General features: G+C 42.7%; 1 long non-coding RNA gene across 2 annotated transcripts in view; it reads right to left on the bottom strand.

Annotated features, from left to right (window-relative positions):
• LOC118919842 (uncharacterized) overlaps positions 1 to 8,055 on the bottom strand; it is a 56,278-nt gene extending 48,223 nt beyond the window's left edge. Inside the window, exon 1 of one of the 2 annotated variants that reach the window (XR_008997435.1) lies at positions 7,961 to 8,055. This is a non-coding gene — a long non-coding RNA (uncharacterized LOC118919842). Of the gene's footprint in view, positions 1 to 5,091; positions 5,316 to 7,960 lie in introns of those variants that run through there. The other variant, XR_005027683.2, reaches the window with a different exon arrangement.
• Positions 8,056 to 15,074: the final 7,019 nt, after the last annotated feature.

Consider the following 15,074-nt stretch of genomic DNA (forward strand, 5'->3'; position numbering starts at 1 on the left):
AGGCTCTACAGCACCTACTATACTGCCCCTATAAAACAGGCTCATGGCATGGGATCCATAGGTTGTGTGAACCAGTTAAGTCATCATCCCAAGTTATAAGGAAGCCCAGGAAGAAAGGTTCCACTTGGAAAAGGATTATTGAATTTCCTAAATAATTGTCCATGATTGAATTAATCAAGAGCTAAAGTACATTTCAAAAGAAACCTGGGAGTGAATACTGCATAAATTTAAGGGCTACTTGGGGACACTGTAAAATCCCAAGGCCAAACTGACTTTCTTGATTTGACAGAGGAATATGGCTGGGAGTTCAGGTTGATTCTGTTTTCAGGAGTTACTTTGTCTGTGGACATGCCCCACAGATTAAAACACATAAAAAATCCTTAAGTGTGAGATGATTAAAGTTTCAGATCTGGTCCTTTGAAAATCACAGAAGTGTTGGATAAAACCCATGCTGTTTTGAGGGTTGTATTTTTCTTTATAAAATCCTAGGAGTTGCTGATTTTATAAGAAAGAAAGAATCCTTGATTCAAATAAAAAGTGAGGGCTTTTGGAGAGAGTTATTCTCTTTGATATCAGATGTATGTTAGCCTATAATTTTCCACTCTGGCTTATGTGGATGTCTAGGCTTGATTCCATCAACTCATCTAATCTCTTCATAAAAAAAACATGTTTTCTGTTTATCTTTGACCAAACTGAGTGCAGTCTGGGCTTTTTAGCTTTTCTAACAATCCCAAGTTTCCAAATTTCATATCAGAATGTCTGTGTGGCATGGGAAAGCTGTGCTCATCTTAACAGGTTGGAAACTGCATATTCATAGTGAGGAAATTAAATTGCTACTTCCTAAGACATTCCCTTACCAAAATGTAATTTAAAAGCAGATCATCACTTTAATTTACTGCAAGTAAGTGAAGGGGGGAAAGAGACATTAATACAAATAAAAATTAAGGGGAAAGTTTCCCACCAAACGCTTAATTTTCATATACAAGCTAGCTGCCCAACTAAAGAAATGTTAGCATTCAACACAAGCTCATTTGAAACCACCTAAAACCAGAAACTTGAACTGACTTCACTTATTGTTGCATCCCTGGGAAGACTGGTTGTACTTCCTTCGGAAAAATTAGATCAATAACCACAGAGGCTGAATATTTTACTACCACACACCCACCAACCCAACATACAGATGACAACATTGAGGACTGTATTTGGCTACTGCTAATGGTTCTTGCTTTTTTTTTTATAATTTGGTTATGAATTTACAAAAATATATTCCACTGTGTTGTATCCATCATTACACCAAAGAGATTTCTAATATCTGATATATAAACATATAAATGATAATAAACATCACAAACATTTGCTTCTCAAAAACATTTGCAAAAATGTCATTCAGTTTCTCGGTACAGATGTAGGATCTGCCCTATCTTAAATCCTTAATACTCAGAAAATCAAGGCCTGAAAGAACAATTCATTCTCTATCCCCCAAAACACACACACACACAGAGGGAAAGTAGAGTCTGCCACATATCATGGACTTGAGTTTGTTGTTCATGGGGAATAAAGTCTTAAAAAATAACCCCAAAGGCTCAGATGAAAGGCAACACTTTGGGTATTCATTTGTTTTTGTTTCCAAAGGCTCATCAGTTATATAACATTGCTCTTTAAAAAAAGAATTTATGTGTACATACGCAGAATGAGTTGGCAATTGGATTCAGGTCTGGCCACTTTACCTGAGCAATGAAAAAATAAATGCCGTAGAGGCGTGCGAGGCTGCCCAACTGTCCCTTGGCAATCCTCTTGTTTCCTCCTGAGATTATCTAATTATAGAGTAATGTTGGAAGGAGTCTTCATTTGTAGATTAATTAGGTGATGCCTAAGCAGTTCTTCGAACATAAAAGGCATCATGTGAATCTAAGCATAATTATTCATCCTCAAGCTAATGATCATTTAATTGGTGTTTTCTGCTGTTAAGTTTAATGGTCCATGAAGAAGAGGGCGATTTGGGGAAGGGGCTTTTACCATTGCTCGAAGAGAGTCAGCCTTGTTAGATTGTAGACAATGTTCAACATTCAAAAATGAAGTTTTAGAAGTGGAAATAAATTCTCTTCCTCCAGTAAACTGGAGCCACAAGGGTCCTGAAAATACAAGCAATCCTCTCGGCATAATTGACGTATTTTCAGAATAGGAATCGCAGTTTGAATTGGGCCATCTGATGTTTTGTGGCAAAACCAAAGACCTCCCAGAGGTGAAGTGTATGGAGCAGAAAACACGTTAGCTCTGGGGCGTCCGTATACATTATGAAGGTTCTTTTGCCCTCTTAGCAAAATGAGATATTCCTGTCCTAAGTGGGAGATCATATCCAAGTTGAGAGTCATCAAGGTGAAGGGTTTTGCAAGATGTCTGTATTAGACCTCCTTACATGATTTTCTAATGATCTCTTCCTAGATTTCCCCTAATAGATTATAAACTCAAGGCCAGGCAGGCACTCTGTCTTTTTTATCTTTCTATTTCCAGTTTATCCACCCAACAGTCAGCATTTGTTAAGTGAGTGAATCAAGGAACAAACAATAACTAGAAATATACACGTAAGATGAGCAAATACGCCTGGGGGTATGAGAAGTGTTCCTATGAACATACAATCAAAAAGTCCACGTCACAGAATTGTGAACAGCCCTGTTATGTGTTCTCAGTCCAAAGTCCCTGTTCTGAAGCTGGGTCATTAACAAACATCATTGCAGGGAGATGGTCTGGACAACATTCTCAAGTGACCTGGCACTGTGAGTGGCTTTGCTAGTTTATCCAACCAATACCGACATCAAGGGACTTCGTGGAGACACGGTTTTCTCAATTATTAAATGTAGCAGTTGAGACAGGAAAATGGAACGATTACAAACCTAACGAAGTAATTGTTCAGTGAATGTCAGCTATATTAACATCAGTAGGTTTTCCTTCATAGAGGAACTTTGATTCAAGAAAGAAAAAAAAAATTGAAAAACCTTGCTGAAAATATATACCCTCCATGGACAAGAATTTCCTTTGCCAAACGAGAAGCCAAGCAGCACAAAGCAGTATGGGAGACCTTAGTCCCAATATTTTGTGATAGATGAGAGGCACATCCCACACCGAAGTTTTAGGGGATGCTGTAAAATTAAACATTCAAAAAGAATTTTTTTAAAAGGCAAAAGTGGTTGTAAAGGTATATAAGTCATATTTGGGTTTTGTTTTGTTTTGTTTTTCTAAAGAAGGAAAATTAGAAGAATGAAATAATTTAATAGGGAAACAAATTAGAATAGAGTTGGCATGGATATGATAATAATACTATTTGAAATTTTACTTCAAAGAAAGGAGAGACTTAAATAATAAGTGGAAGATGAGTATCTTAATGTACCCAGAAGTCTGCCTTGTTTTTCAGAAGGATGTTTTTTCATATTCCTTTTAGAACTCCTGGAAGAATCTCTAAATTGATATTTCTCAAAAATCTCCACATCTACACCCACCACACAGAAATCTTAGGCATTCCTTACCCAGTAAGCTGGCAGGACAAGAATATACATTTGACCAGGTTACAAAACAGGTGTTTCAAGGAGCTTCATTGGAAAGTTCCTTGCAAATAATGAGCACACAGAATCTCTACTGGCTTTGGACCTGCAGGTAAGGCATGTACCTGAAATCATGTAAGAGAACAGAAGAAAATATATCTCATTCTGAGTAAATCATCAGTTTTTACATGGCCTGAATCTGTTTAAACTGAGGCAGGAGAAGCACAGATACTGCTGATAGCATTAACTTAAATCTTAGACTGAGAAAAAAGCCTCCACTTAATCATGTATTTGATCAATTGGAAGAGAAGTGTTAGACAGCTAACATTTTTCCTTGGTTCCTCTTCTGAATGTGCATGCTTTCTGCATTTGCTTAAAACTATAAGGAATAAAAACAAAAACAACAAAATTTTTCATCACAGATGGTATCTATTATTCTAAAGCCTTTTACTCTTTTTAGAAAACGGAAACTAAAAACAATGCATAACAAACAAATGAATCTAAACAGGAGATGCTAGATTCTGTAATATTGCCCACTTTGTAGATGCACAGATAAACAAGGTAAGACATGTGCGTGCCTGTTGACAGAAACGACGGTATTCTGAAATGTAAGGGAGTTTTCTCTGAACGTAGGAAGCCGAGTGACATAGGGTGAAAACCTAAGCAGATCCTAACCAATTAATACACAAAGAATTTTGTGAAGATTCTGATCCCAGACAGCTGCCCTCACTGTCCCCCTCACCCTTTTATTAGAATCTCTGAAACCATTTTGCTTGGGGGAAAAAGTAAATTTTAGTAGAAGGGAAGAATGCCAAACATCCCCGGCAACTTAGATTTTTCCACTTTTCTTTACATGTTCAATTGAGACCTTCATAAAATTATAAATGAAAGGATACATTATGAGCACTTTCTTTGAAGGGAAAAAAAAGGGTCTTGGCTGGAAGTAAAATTTTGGAGTCTATATCCTTCTCTGGAGAACACTTGGGATTTTTCTCTGCCAACTTGCAGGACCCTTAAAAGAGCTCACCTTTGCCCTCAGAATTCTAAAAGGTTGAACCACCAGCGGCCCTGATTATGGGTGAGATGCTGAGCGCCAGGAGGCGGCTGGAAAATAGTGGGCTCTGTGCTGGCGACTCCTTGGGACTGAGGTCAGTGTGTCTTGGGGCCCTCCGCCCTCCCTTCTTCCCTTCTCCCCCAGAGATTCACTCCTGTTTACATTGGGGAGACTGCAACTTCTGTTTCTTCACGTTTAAAAGAAGTTTAAAAGCTTATAAAAAGGCTCTTAAGATTTCTTGGACACCAAATCCCTCTTAGAGAACAATATTTTGATGAGTTAAGTGTAAATGAATCAGAAACCTTCGTATTAAATTTCCCTTGACATACACATCAGTTGAAGAAATTAATGGAAAAAGTGCCCGGGGCTCGAAGTGTTTGGGATTTTTCTCAAACCCAAAATGCTCGAACATGAAGAGTAGAAATCCATTCGCATCAGTTGGGTTGGCTGGGTCTCCCCTCCCCAGAACCCTGGTTGGTTATAATGGAGGGAGTGGCATACACAGATGGTGACCAGCTGGTTGGGGATACGTCAAATTCCTGATCACGCTCAGGCCGAAGCAGAAGCAAAGGCCGGGCTGACGCTGTGGTGATGCGTAGTGCTGTCACGAAGGCTGACCCTAAAAGCTGTCTTTTTTTTTTAAGACAAGAGAAACTAAATAAATAATCACGGAAGATCATAAATCCCCGACAATGACATTTAGATCTGTAACACAATGTGCCACAATTTGTTCCTCAAAGATTAACTCGGTTCTGGATCCTGTGATTGTGGATCCCATGAATTCTGACAATAAATGGCACAAGGGTCAAAATTTGAGGGCCAGTATAGTGTGTGTGTGTGTGTGTGTGTGTGTGTGTGTGTGTGTGCGCACGCACGCACTCTTAATTTAAGGGGTCCAAGAAAACACCCACAGGAACAGAAATAACCAAAAATCCTGAAACCAGGCTCAAGCCCTACAAACATCATTCTTCTGATTTTTTATAAATCAGTTTCCCACTGTTGTTGGTTTTGTTTTGTGAGAGGATGACCATGCTTGGCGAGCAGTTAAGAGGATGACTGAGCTGGACAAACAACAGTTCCAAGGATGGGTGTTCCTCCTGTGTCACGGAGGCGACCTGATCATTTTCGGATGTGTGTTGTGCATAGCACAACTGTGAGTGACGGCTGCGTTTTGGGTGAAACATGTCACGCGTCCAGTGCCTCGTAAGCACCGCTGTGCTGCTGTGTAGTCAGGGGGCCTGTCTTAGGCATCTTGATCTGCAACACTAATCAAGGGCCCACCTAGGAGGGATCACGGCTTTGAGTTCATGCCCGACTAATCCCCAAATGAACTCATTCTGCTAAAGCACCTGAACGCTTTCTGTGAAGCACGATGAGCTCCCTCCACATGAGCTGTTTTTGCTATTATTTTCAGAATTGACATCCTCCACCCCTTTTAGGAGTCTGCAGGCCTGAGTGTTGCACAGGAGGCCTGTACTGACCACTCACTAGGGAAGAATGGAGATGCCAAAGAGAGTTTTCTCTCGATGGATCTCTGCTTGCTCATCCTTGCTCAAGGAAGCAGCGCTCTCCAGAGCGTGGTAGGTCTCAGAGAACTGGAAGGTGATATTTAGACAAACGTACCTTTCAACAACAGCATTCTGACTCGTTCCACTGGAAGTATGTGCTCGACACATGTTCACTGAATGAATGAGTGAGCAAGCGGATCAGTGAATGAATGGGCAAATGACAGCTCTTTCACAGGGAAGTTGAGGAGATGAAAGAAAAGCCACAAGACCCACAGAGGCAGACATAAAGCAAATTCCTTCCACCTCAAACAAGGAGCCAACCCCCTCCCCAAGGACAAAAGGTCTCCTCCCTTCCACACAAAAGATTATTAGGGTTCCATAGGAGAGAGGACAAGCTGTATAGCATGAAACGCTCCTGAAGAGAGTAACTAAAGATTTCTTTTTCTGTTCTGTACCCCTTTCTGGTGTCCCCCAGTTCCTGAAAACTCCTAAGCCTTTTCACAGAAAATATAAGAGAGATGCCACAGTAGTAACAACAATAAACATCTTCCTGGGCAGCAGAAAAAACAGAAAAACACAGAAAAAATATGGAGGGGCCAGGTGTCTGATGAAAAGCCTCATGTCCTCTCAGTGAGATCTGCTAGCTGGAGAAAATGTTCTCAACAGGGAAGAGGGCAGACATCAGACATGACCGATTGCAACTCACTCTCACACTCCTTCCAGGCAAAACTTGAGAATGCACAGAAAATAGGTATTTCTATCACAAAGTGAGCCCTTTTCATCCTAAGTCAGTGAGCAAATCACTTCCTCCTGGCTGGGCTTCTCTTGCTCCACCTGAAAACAGAGGATCAAGATATTTACCTTTCCCCTAGAGTATTCTCAGACAGAAGGAGCGAGAAATAAAAAGCACCCTGGTGTTACCAGATGATCTTCCATTATATGCAAATTTGGAGGCCCACAGTTAACCCCCAAAAGCTTAGATGCTTGCCCCTGGCATTTTCTCCAGTGCCTTGACATCTGTGTTCAGGAAGCGAAAACTCATTTCTGTGCTAGTGAAGACCCACGCCTTCCCTATGGGGAATTCTACGCAGGGAAAAGCAAGCAAGCAGAATGAAACAACAGTTACACTTGCAGACCTAGAAGACAGACTTTTTTTTTTTTTGCACACTTGCTCAGAATAAGGGCCACAGAAATGAGGTCTAGAGACTCAGCTGGTGTTTGACTGACATCTTTAGGGACTTGGACCCACCCCCACTGCCTGCCAGGGCTGGGTCTGAGCTTGCACAGACCTGATCTCCTTTTCCTTTGATATGGAACCTGTGCCTCACTGGGCTCTCAGTGCTAAAGAAAACAGTCAGCTCTTTTGGAATCTGATTTGCCTCCTGCTCTAGCCCCTGTTAATCTGCAACACGCTGCTGCCACAATAGCGCGGCAGTTCAGAGTCGGTGTCATGGGGGCGAGTGGCAGGGGTTCTTTCTTTCGGTTTAATACATCCTTCCTTCTGCGGCTGCTGCATGCCATCATCAGCCGCTAGGAAAAGCAGGGAAGCAGGCGCGAGGGGAGCGGGAGACTTCCGGAAATCTCTTTCCTCCCTCGCCGTCCCGGGTTGCCCGATAATGACCCTGGAGACTCCCACCTGCCCCCAGCGAAGGAATTGGTTACTCCCCCAGCCCTCCCGGCATCGCCCCCTGCCCACTTCCTCCACTTCCCGCCCCAGCCTCTACCCCTCCAGCCTCCGTGGCTTCACAGCCAAGTTCCTCCTCTCGGGAGGAATGAGAAGGAGCAGCTTAGTAATAGTGAGCTTGCAATCCTTCTCTCCACCTCCCTCTTGGCCCCAAACGCAGACGCAAGCAGTCACTTACTTGCCTTGGTATCCTTGGTGAACGTGGAAGCCTGAGGACAGGTTCAAAGGTAGCACGCAGCACATTCTTCTTTCCGTGGAACAGTCATAGTCACGTGTGCTAGGAAAAAGCACACTTGAATTTATATTTCCAAACGGGCTTAGTATTGGTTTGCGTTTAACATTCACGCTCCCTTCCCCTGAGGTCCAACTGCGTAAACCCCACAAACGTGGAGCTTTCTGCAGTTTCTGACCCAGCGCCTCGCCCCTCACTCACCAGCTGCCAGCACTGGGTTATGCAGCTTGTTTTCGCTCCGCCAACCTCTGCAGACCGAACACAAGGGCTGATGACCAGTCTCCATTCTCAGCTGACAGGCGGCCTGCAGTTGGGTGAAACCCCATACAGAGGCGGGCATTCAGAAAACATTTGTTTGTGTGTTTGTTCCCTTTTGCTGCTTTTACTGGAAGCATCATTTGGGATGGGAGGCAGGCGCATACCTGTAGCAGTTGGGGTCGCTGAGTAGGGTACTCATAGAATGATTTTCATGGAATCAACCCCCATGTTGCCAATGAATTCCATTCTGTTTCAGGGTCACTGACCTTGCCCCTAATCCTGGCTGATTGTCTCACCAATGTGTGTCATACGGGGCCGGTGGGCAAGAATGCATAGAGGGCCCAAAGGAACCACTACTTCTATAGGAGAAAAACAACTCAAAGGGCATGTCCCACAAAAAGAAGAGCCCTGTTAGAGGCGGGCATAATTGCAGGAACTAAATCAGCCTGGGTCTCTCCGCCAGGGGCTGATCTAAGCCAGACGTCATGTAATGTCAGGCCGTGAGTACATCACAATGGCAATTAAAACGAAGAGAGAAAAATCACTCTTGCTTCCCAAATGTTTATTTCTAACATGGCAGGTACTTAGTAAGAATATGAGGTACTAAGTCATCTGGCATAAGCAAGAAAGGTAATTTGGGTTAATAATCTTTGGAAGGCTGAAAGATTATAAATGTATCTGCACAGCCAAGCCCTCTGCATGATCCCCTTTCTCCCTCTGACGTCAGCTGCATCCATCCCATCTCTTTTGCTACCTCCTGGTGCCCCCCAGCATCCCAGTCATGCACATCCCCCCCTGTGTCTGCTGCTTCATCTGCACCCTCCAACTGACTCGCCTCACTTGATCAATCTAGCCCTCCAAATCCCCAACAGGCCGCAGTTTGGGCAGGCCCTCCAAAATTTGTCTCTTCTCTTTTTAGATTCTCCAACTGTCCATCTGGTCCCCAGCTTCTAGAAATACACCCTAACACTGAGCCTTTAACACTCACTTCCACATATAAGAGGAAATCTGGGAATCCTAAACAAATGTACTATCTCAGTGGTAAGCTTACGAGTGGAAACTTTCCCCTGTAATACACATGGATTAATCTTGCATTCAAAAATACATTTATTTTAGCTCACTCTCCCAATCCATTTACAAACACACCCAACTTTGTCTCGACTAATCAAACTCCTCTCCGGTCCCACCACCCTGGATTCACTTAGGCAGTTTGTCTTTGAATTTGCCACTTGGGTTTTTAGAATCAAAGTGGGTATCAGAGAGCTATTGTGTTTCTACAGATCAAATCATATTACAATGTGGCCAAGAATTCATTTCTGTGGGATGACTGCCTTGATAAAACTTAGCCATTTTCCTATCTAGGACCTAGTAACCTCTCCAGCCATATTACAGTGAATTTTGAAAACAACTTCCCAAATGTGGGGCTCCACTGGAATTTCACCTTTTAAAATTTTGGAGTAAGTAGGCTATCAACAGGACCGTGAACAACTTTTGATCACACAGAGAAACTCATTGTAATAAGATTTTTTTCCTGTGTTAATATAATGATTTAATAAAGACCTTTGGCACATAAATACGACTCTTTAGACCAAGCGCTCTTAACAATGAGAGGATTAAGATCAGCCTATAGGGGATATTAGTATAAGTGTCTTTTCTAGCTTTAGTAAAACTCTTCCATCTGCTTAGAGGTAAATTCATTATTCTTAACTAAAAACTCTCCTGAAATAGACGTGGCGAATAATGTTCTGCCCCTGTTGCGAGACTCTCCGCCGAACAAGCTTAAAATTGCTTAGAAACAAAAGGCAGGAGGAAAAAGAAAGGGCCGTGTCTCCAGATAATGAGGTCCTGCCTTTGTCTTTTATCTGCAAAACAACACGATTTGAAAAGTCTGGATCCCATTTCATTTGAACTGAACATAAATGTAGTGCCTGGAATTCTCCCAAATGAACAAATCCTTTGCCGATAATTTTTAAGGGAAGAAAGATCAACAGGATAGGGGCAGGAGGGTGGATTATTGGCTGCAGAGTGTGTGTGTGTGTGTGTGTGTGTGTGTGTGTACATGCACACGTAGAATTTGGGGGCATGAGGGTAATAGAATACAAATGAAGGAACACAGACCTTCATCGAAGGTGCGCATTGGTGTGGGAAGCAAAACACAAGACAAAACCACGGGTTGTGTGTCCTTGCATTTAGCAGGACAGCGGGGAGAGTTCTGGACACAGTTCTTGTCATTCTTTTTCTTTTTGATGTGCCAGGCTGAATTCTGTCTCTCTCTCTTAGAAATCTCCCATAGATGGATTTCCTCTAAAAAGAGCCCCTGCTGACTACTTGCTCTTATTAATTCCTGCTCAGTTTTCCTACCCCATCCTGAAGACAAATCTTCCTTCCCTACATCAACTCCTGATCTTCCTTCTCTGTTTCTATAAACTGGTTTCCTCTGTTGAGTGGTGACGCCAATCTATGGCAGGTTAGAGAATATGCCATGGAGAATATGCCGTTTCTCTCTTTGATTTGCCTCTAATCTGTGAGGTCTTGTTGAGCTAGGGCTGCGACTTTGATAGTGATGCAGAGGACAAAAAGCTGTTGGATCATCACATTCACCCTCAGAATCAAGGCCACCAAAGGCAGAACTATGCAATTGGTTTCTATCAATCGCTACACCAAGTCTTGAAAAGTCTTGCAAGGAACACAATGCTCCTACAGGTTTACTGTTCTTATTTAGCTTCTTTGTTGGAGAAATGAAGCAAAAAGAAAAAGCCAATGGGTCTCCTCCTCCTTTGACCACTGGTGTAACAAAGATATAGAAAAAGAAAACAAATTAACAAAGAGAGGACACAGGTCCCTCTCTGTCATTCCCTTCTCCCCATCCACAGGCAAAATCTAATAAAGATGATTAAATTACATGTCTTTTCCTCCCATTGAAACCCATTGCGTACTATTCAAATATTAGAACTCAGGAAATAAGGCAGGACAAGGTCCCTCCTGAAACCTTAGAAGGCAGCACAGGGGTCTGAGCCGGAGTTCTGCCTGGCTGGGCGGCTCTAATTAAGAAATCACCCTGCTGAGCAGACCTTACTCTAAATAAAATATAAAAAGGAATTCCATGAAAATCATTACCTCCCGGCCTCGCACCTCAGTTCAGAGCCTCCAGCGCCTTGGCCCCAGGAGCTCTGCCCCCAAGTACTGGGGATTCTGTGTCGTTCTACGTGGTCACAGTACAACCAAGAATCAAGACCCCTCTTGAAGAGGAAGCTGGGTCTTGTGCCTGCCTTTTGCTGTTTGGCCAGACTTCCTCGGGGCCAAAGGCTGATTTGGTCAGTGCTGTTTGGGTTTGGAGGGGGATAGGGGATAGGATTTGATTACAGGTTGACTAAAGGGTGGACGTCTGGCCAACTCCCCCAGCTTTAACACAATGAACTGCCAACCCACGGCCTCTCTGCACAGTGGCTGGGTTCTTTTTGCTTGTCCATCAGCCGCATTGGATGGTGTGGCCACTTAAGAGCAAAGACCAAGTCTGTTTAATTGGGTTTTGTTCAATATCCTTGCCCCGGTGAGTCCTTTAAACTATACTGAGTCTGCCTCAGCCCTCCGCTCCCCCCAGGTCCTGAGTTATCCCTCCTGTGGGGAGGGTCGTTTGCTTAGCCTCCTTTCCATCTATACCCCACAGAAACCTAATTGTATTCTCACTGTTGAACCTATAAGTTTTTTCTTCTCTTGTACACATCTGTGGCTTTGCACAGGCCACCATGTCTGCCCACATTAGTGATTCTTAAACTGTTGAAACCTGTTGAAAGAGATGGAACCCCCCTGTGGGGGGAAAGCACATACGCGTATAAATACAGGCTTTGGCAATCAGTTTCAGGGGTGCCCCAACCCTCTAAGGAATCCATTGTCACCAGTTTAAGGAGCCTCGAAAGAGAGAGAACGATGTCTTTCTCTGACCAGACTTAAGTCAGACTCCTCTGGGTCCTCTTTCTGACAAGGCCAAACCTTGGCCTCCGTCCTTGGACCATTGGGTCTAGTTTTAGCAAGAATCCTGCTGGAGCAGTTTCACAAAGATCCTCCACCCTTCACATCTGATCAAATTCCTCAACTGCTGCCTGGGTGCCCTATCACCCTGGCCTGCCATCAGCAAAAATCCTGTCATGTTGGTTTTGCCAGAACCCACCTACTCTTGATGTTTCCTCTTAATAATTTTCTACCAACTGCCCCCACCTTCCTTGGCTATAAATCTCTCCTAGTCCTTGCTGTATCCAGACTTGAACCCAATCTCTCTCCTCTACTACAAAGCCCCCATTGAAGCAGTCTCTCTTGAATAAAGGTTTCCTTATCATCTTTAACAAGTGTCATGAATAATCTTTTCTTTAACACCTCTCATTTTAGGAAAATCCCTACTTATTCTCAAGGAAACCTCCACAAAGCCTTTGCTGACCAATCCAGAAACAGTTATGAACAGAACCCACATCTGTGTGCTCCTGAGGACCCTTGTCTGTAAGTCTAGAATATCACACATCGCAATGCAGTAATTACTGGTGTGCATATCCATCTTTCTCTACATCAGAAGGGGCACGTTCTCTTAAAAGGCCAGATAGTAATTATTTTAGACTTTGTGGACTGTATGGTCTCAAGTCTGCTGTTGTAGCTAAAGCAACCATAGATGATATATAAATAAATAGGATGGTGATGTTCCAGTAAAGCTTTCTAGACTGTGGAAAGACCCTCAAAAGTAAACCTTATTCATTTTTGAGTTTCATTGTCTAGTCCCTAAAATGTAATTGATTTTTGAGTTTCACTGTCTAGCATTAATTGATAGATACAACGAGTGAATAAATAAACTACCAAAATTTTTCCTTGAGACAGATACTGAATGGAGGGATCATAAATGTGGCCTCTGGGACACTGTTGAGACTCCATCCATGTTGCTTCATGATTATACAATAAGTGGTTAGCTACCAAGGCTCCAGTCACAAATTCTGCAGGTCTGGGATTATTCCACAAATCACTGGGTAGCTGCCTAAGCCTTCTAGAACAGTCCAGGATCGTTATAGTCAGAAAAATACTTCTTTTAAAGGTAAGATTTCTTACACCACTCCTGCTTTGACAAACTCACAGCTTCTTTGAGACTTTCTTTAACAATCCCTTACCTTTTCTGACACAGCTCCCAGTGACCCTTTCCTGGGATTCTGGCCCTTGTATAATCCTCTCTTCCTGGGTGTGTGCTGGACCTAATGCCTCCTCACTTCGAATCAATCAAATGACCAAAAGCAATGGGCCGTCCCTTCCAAAATTAGTTCATGTAAGATGGTAGCTTTGGTTTCTGTCAGTAGGCTCTCTATTACCTTCTCAGCTTGCACACTTTGATGGCAAGCCGCCACGTCAGAGGACCCATGTGGCAAGGAACTGAGGGCGGCCTTCAGCCAAGAGCTGCTGAGATATTGAGACCCTCAAGGAACCATCAAGGACCTGAACCCTTCCAACAACCACATGGGTGAGTTAAGAAGTGAATCTTTCTCTAGTTGAAGTTTCAGATAAGACCACAGACCCTTGACTTTGACTGCAGTCCAATGAGAAAACTTGAAGCAAAGGACCCAACTAAACCATGCCCATATTTATCACTTACAGAAACTGTGCAATAATAAATGTATATTATCATAAGCCACTAAGTTTTCAGTAGTTCCTTATGAATCGATAACTAATACATCTACCTATATGACAACTGGGTGTGGATTTACTCATTTTCCCCACCAAAATGTTAAGGCTCCTCCAGAGCAGGGGCTAGTTACATCATACTCATCGTGTCCCATAATACGTGCTTACAAACATTTGTTAAATTGATTTGTATTTTGAGTTTCTTTGAATCCTGTTAATTTAAGTAACAACAGTCATATTTAACTATGCATCAGCAGTAGGACAAAGTGGACAGCTGGTTAGGGCAGAACGTTTTTGAAAATTGGGAGGGTAAACAATTATTTGGATTTGCACGCTATTGTGACCGGTCATGCTTCAAAGACTTTCAGGGAGTTTTCATTCATTTTCAAAAGACTTCAAAGTTGCCTCCTAACTACACGAAAGAGATCTTTGCCCTCCCTGACCCAGCTCATCGGATGGGTCGGTCTAATTTTGGCAAGCCTCCTCCATTCCCTTGTTTCATGTTTTGCATACACAATGAGAACTATTATAAAGAGAGAGGAAAAGATGGAAATAGAATTGAGAAAAAGGTGGAAAAAATGGAAAAGAGGAAAGAAAAAAAAAGAGCAGAGGAAAGAGAAGACGTGGTCAGAACACCCAAGCCAGATGCAGAGAAATGGTTCAAAACAAAACATCTGATTTTCTTGTCTCTAGTCATAAATATTTTGACAAGGAGCTTGGCATTTATCAAAAGGGAAAAAAGAAAAACAGAGGTTGTCTTCCAGAGGACCCAACACTCTTGGAATTCAATGACCTAATCTGTGTAAGGTTGCAGTATAGAGATTCCCTCTCTTGTGTGAGTCTCATGGCATCGGGAGCTCTGTTTACCCAACAGTACTTGCCACACGGCTATCAGAGGTCAGGAATAAAGAACAGAGGCTGTGGGGGAACAGTCTGGATTCCACGCTCGAAAACATATTTTTAAATCACTGTAGATTCTCATTCTCTATCTTACTGGTTGCTTATCTTAGAAGTTAAGTCAACTTTTCATTACTTTTGTAGACATTATATAATATCTTCTTCCCCTTCTCCAGTCACCAGCTGTTAGCCAGTCTCATCCCAGAGTCGGGTGGGGGTTGGCTCCGCTTGAGCTGAATGACTTGCATGCTGACAT

Source organism: Manis pentadactyla, chromosome 4 (assembly GCF_030020395.1).
Source record: "Manis pentadactyla isolate mManPen7 chromosome 4, mManPen7.hap1, whole genome shotgun sequence".
Taxonomy (NCBI): Eukaryota; Metazoa; Chordata; class Mammalia; order Pholidota; family Manidae; genus Manis; species Manis pentadactyla.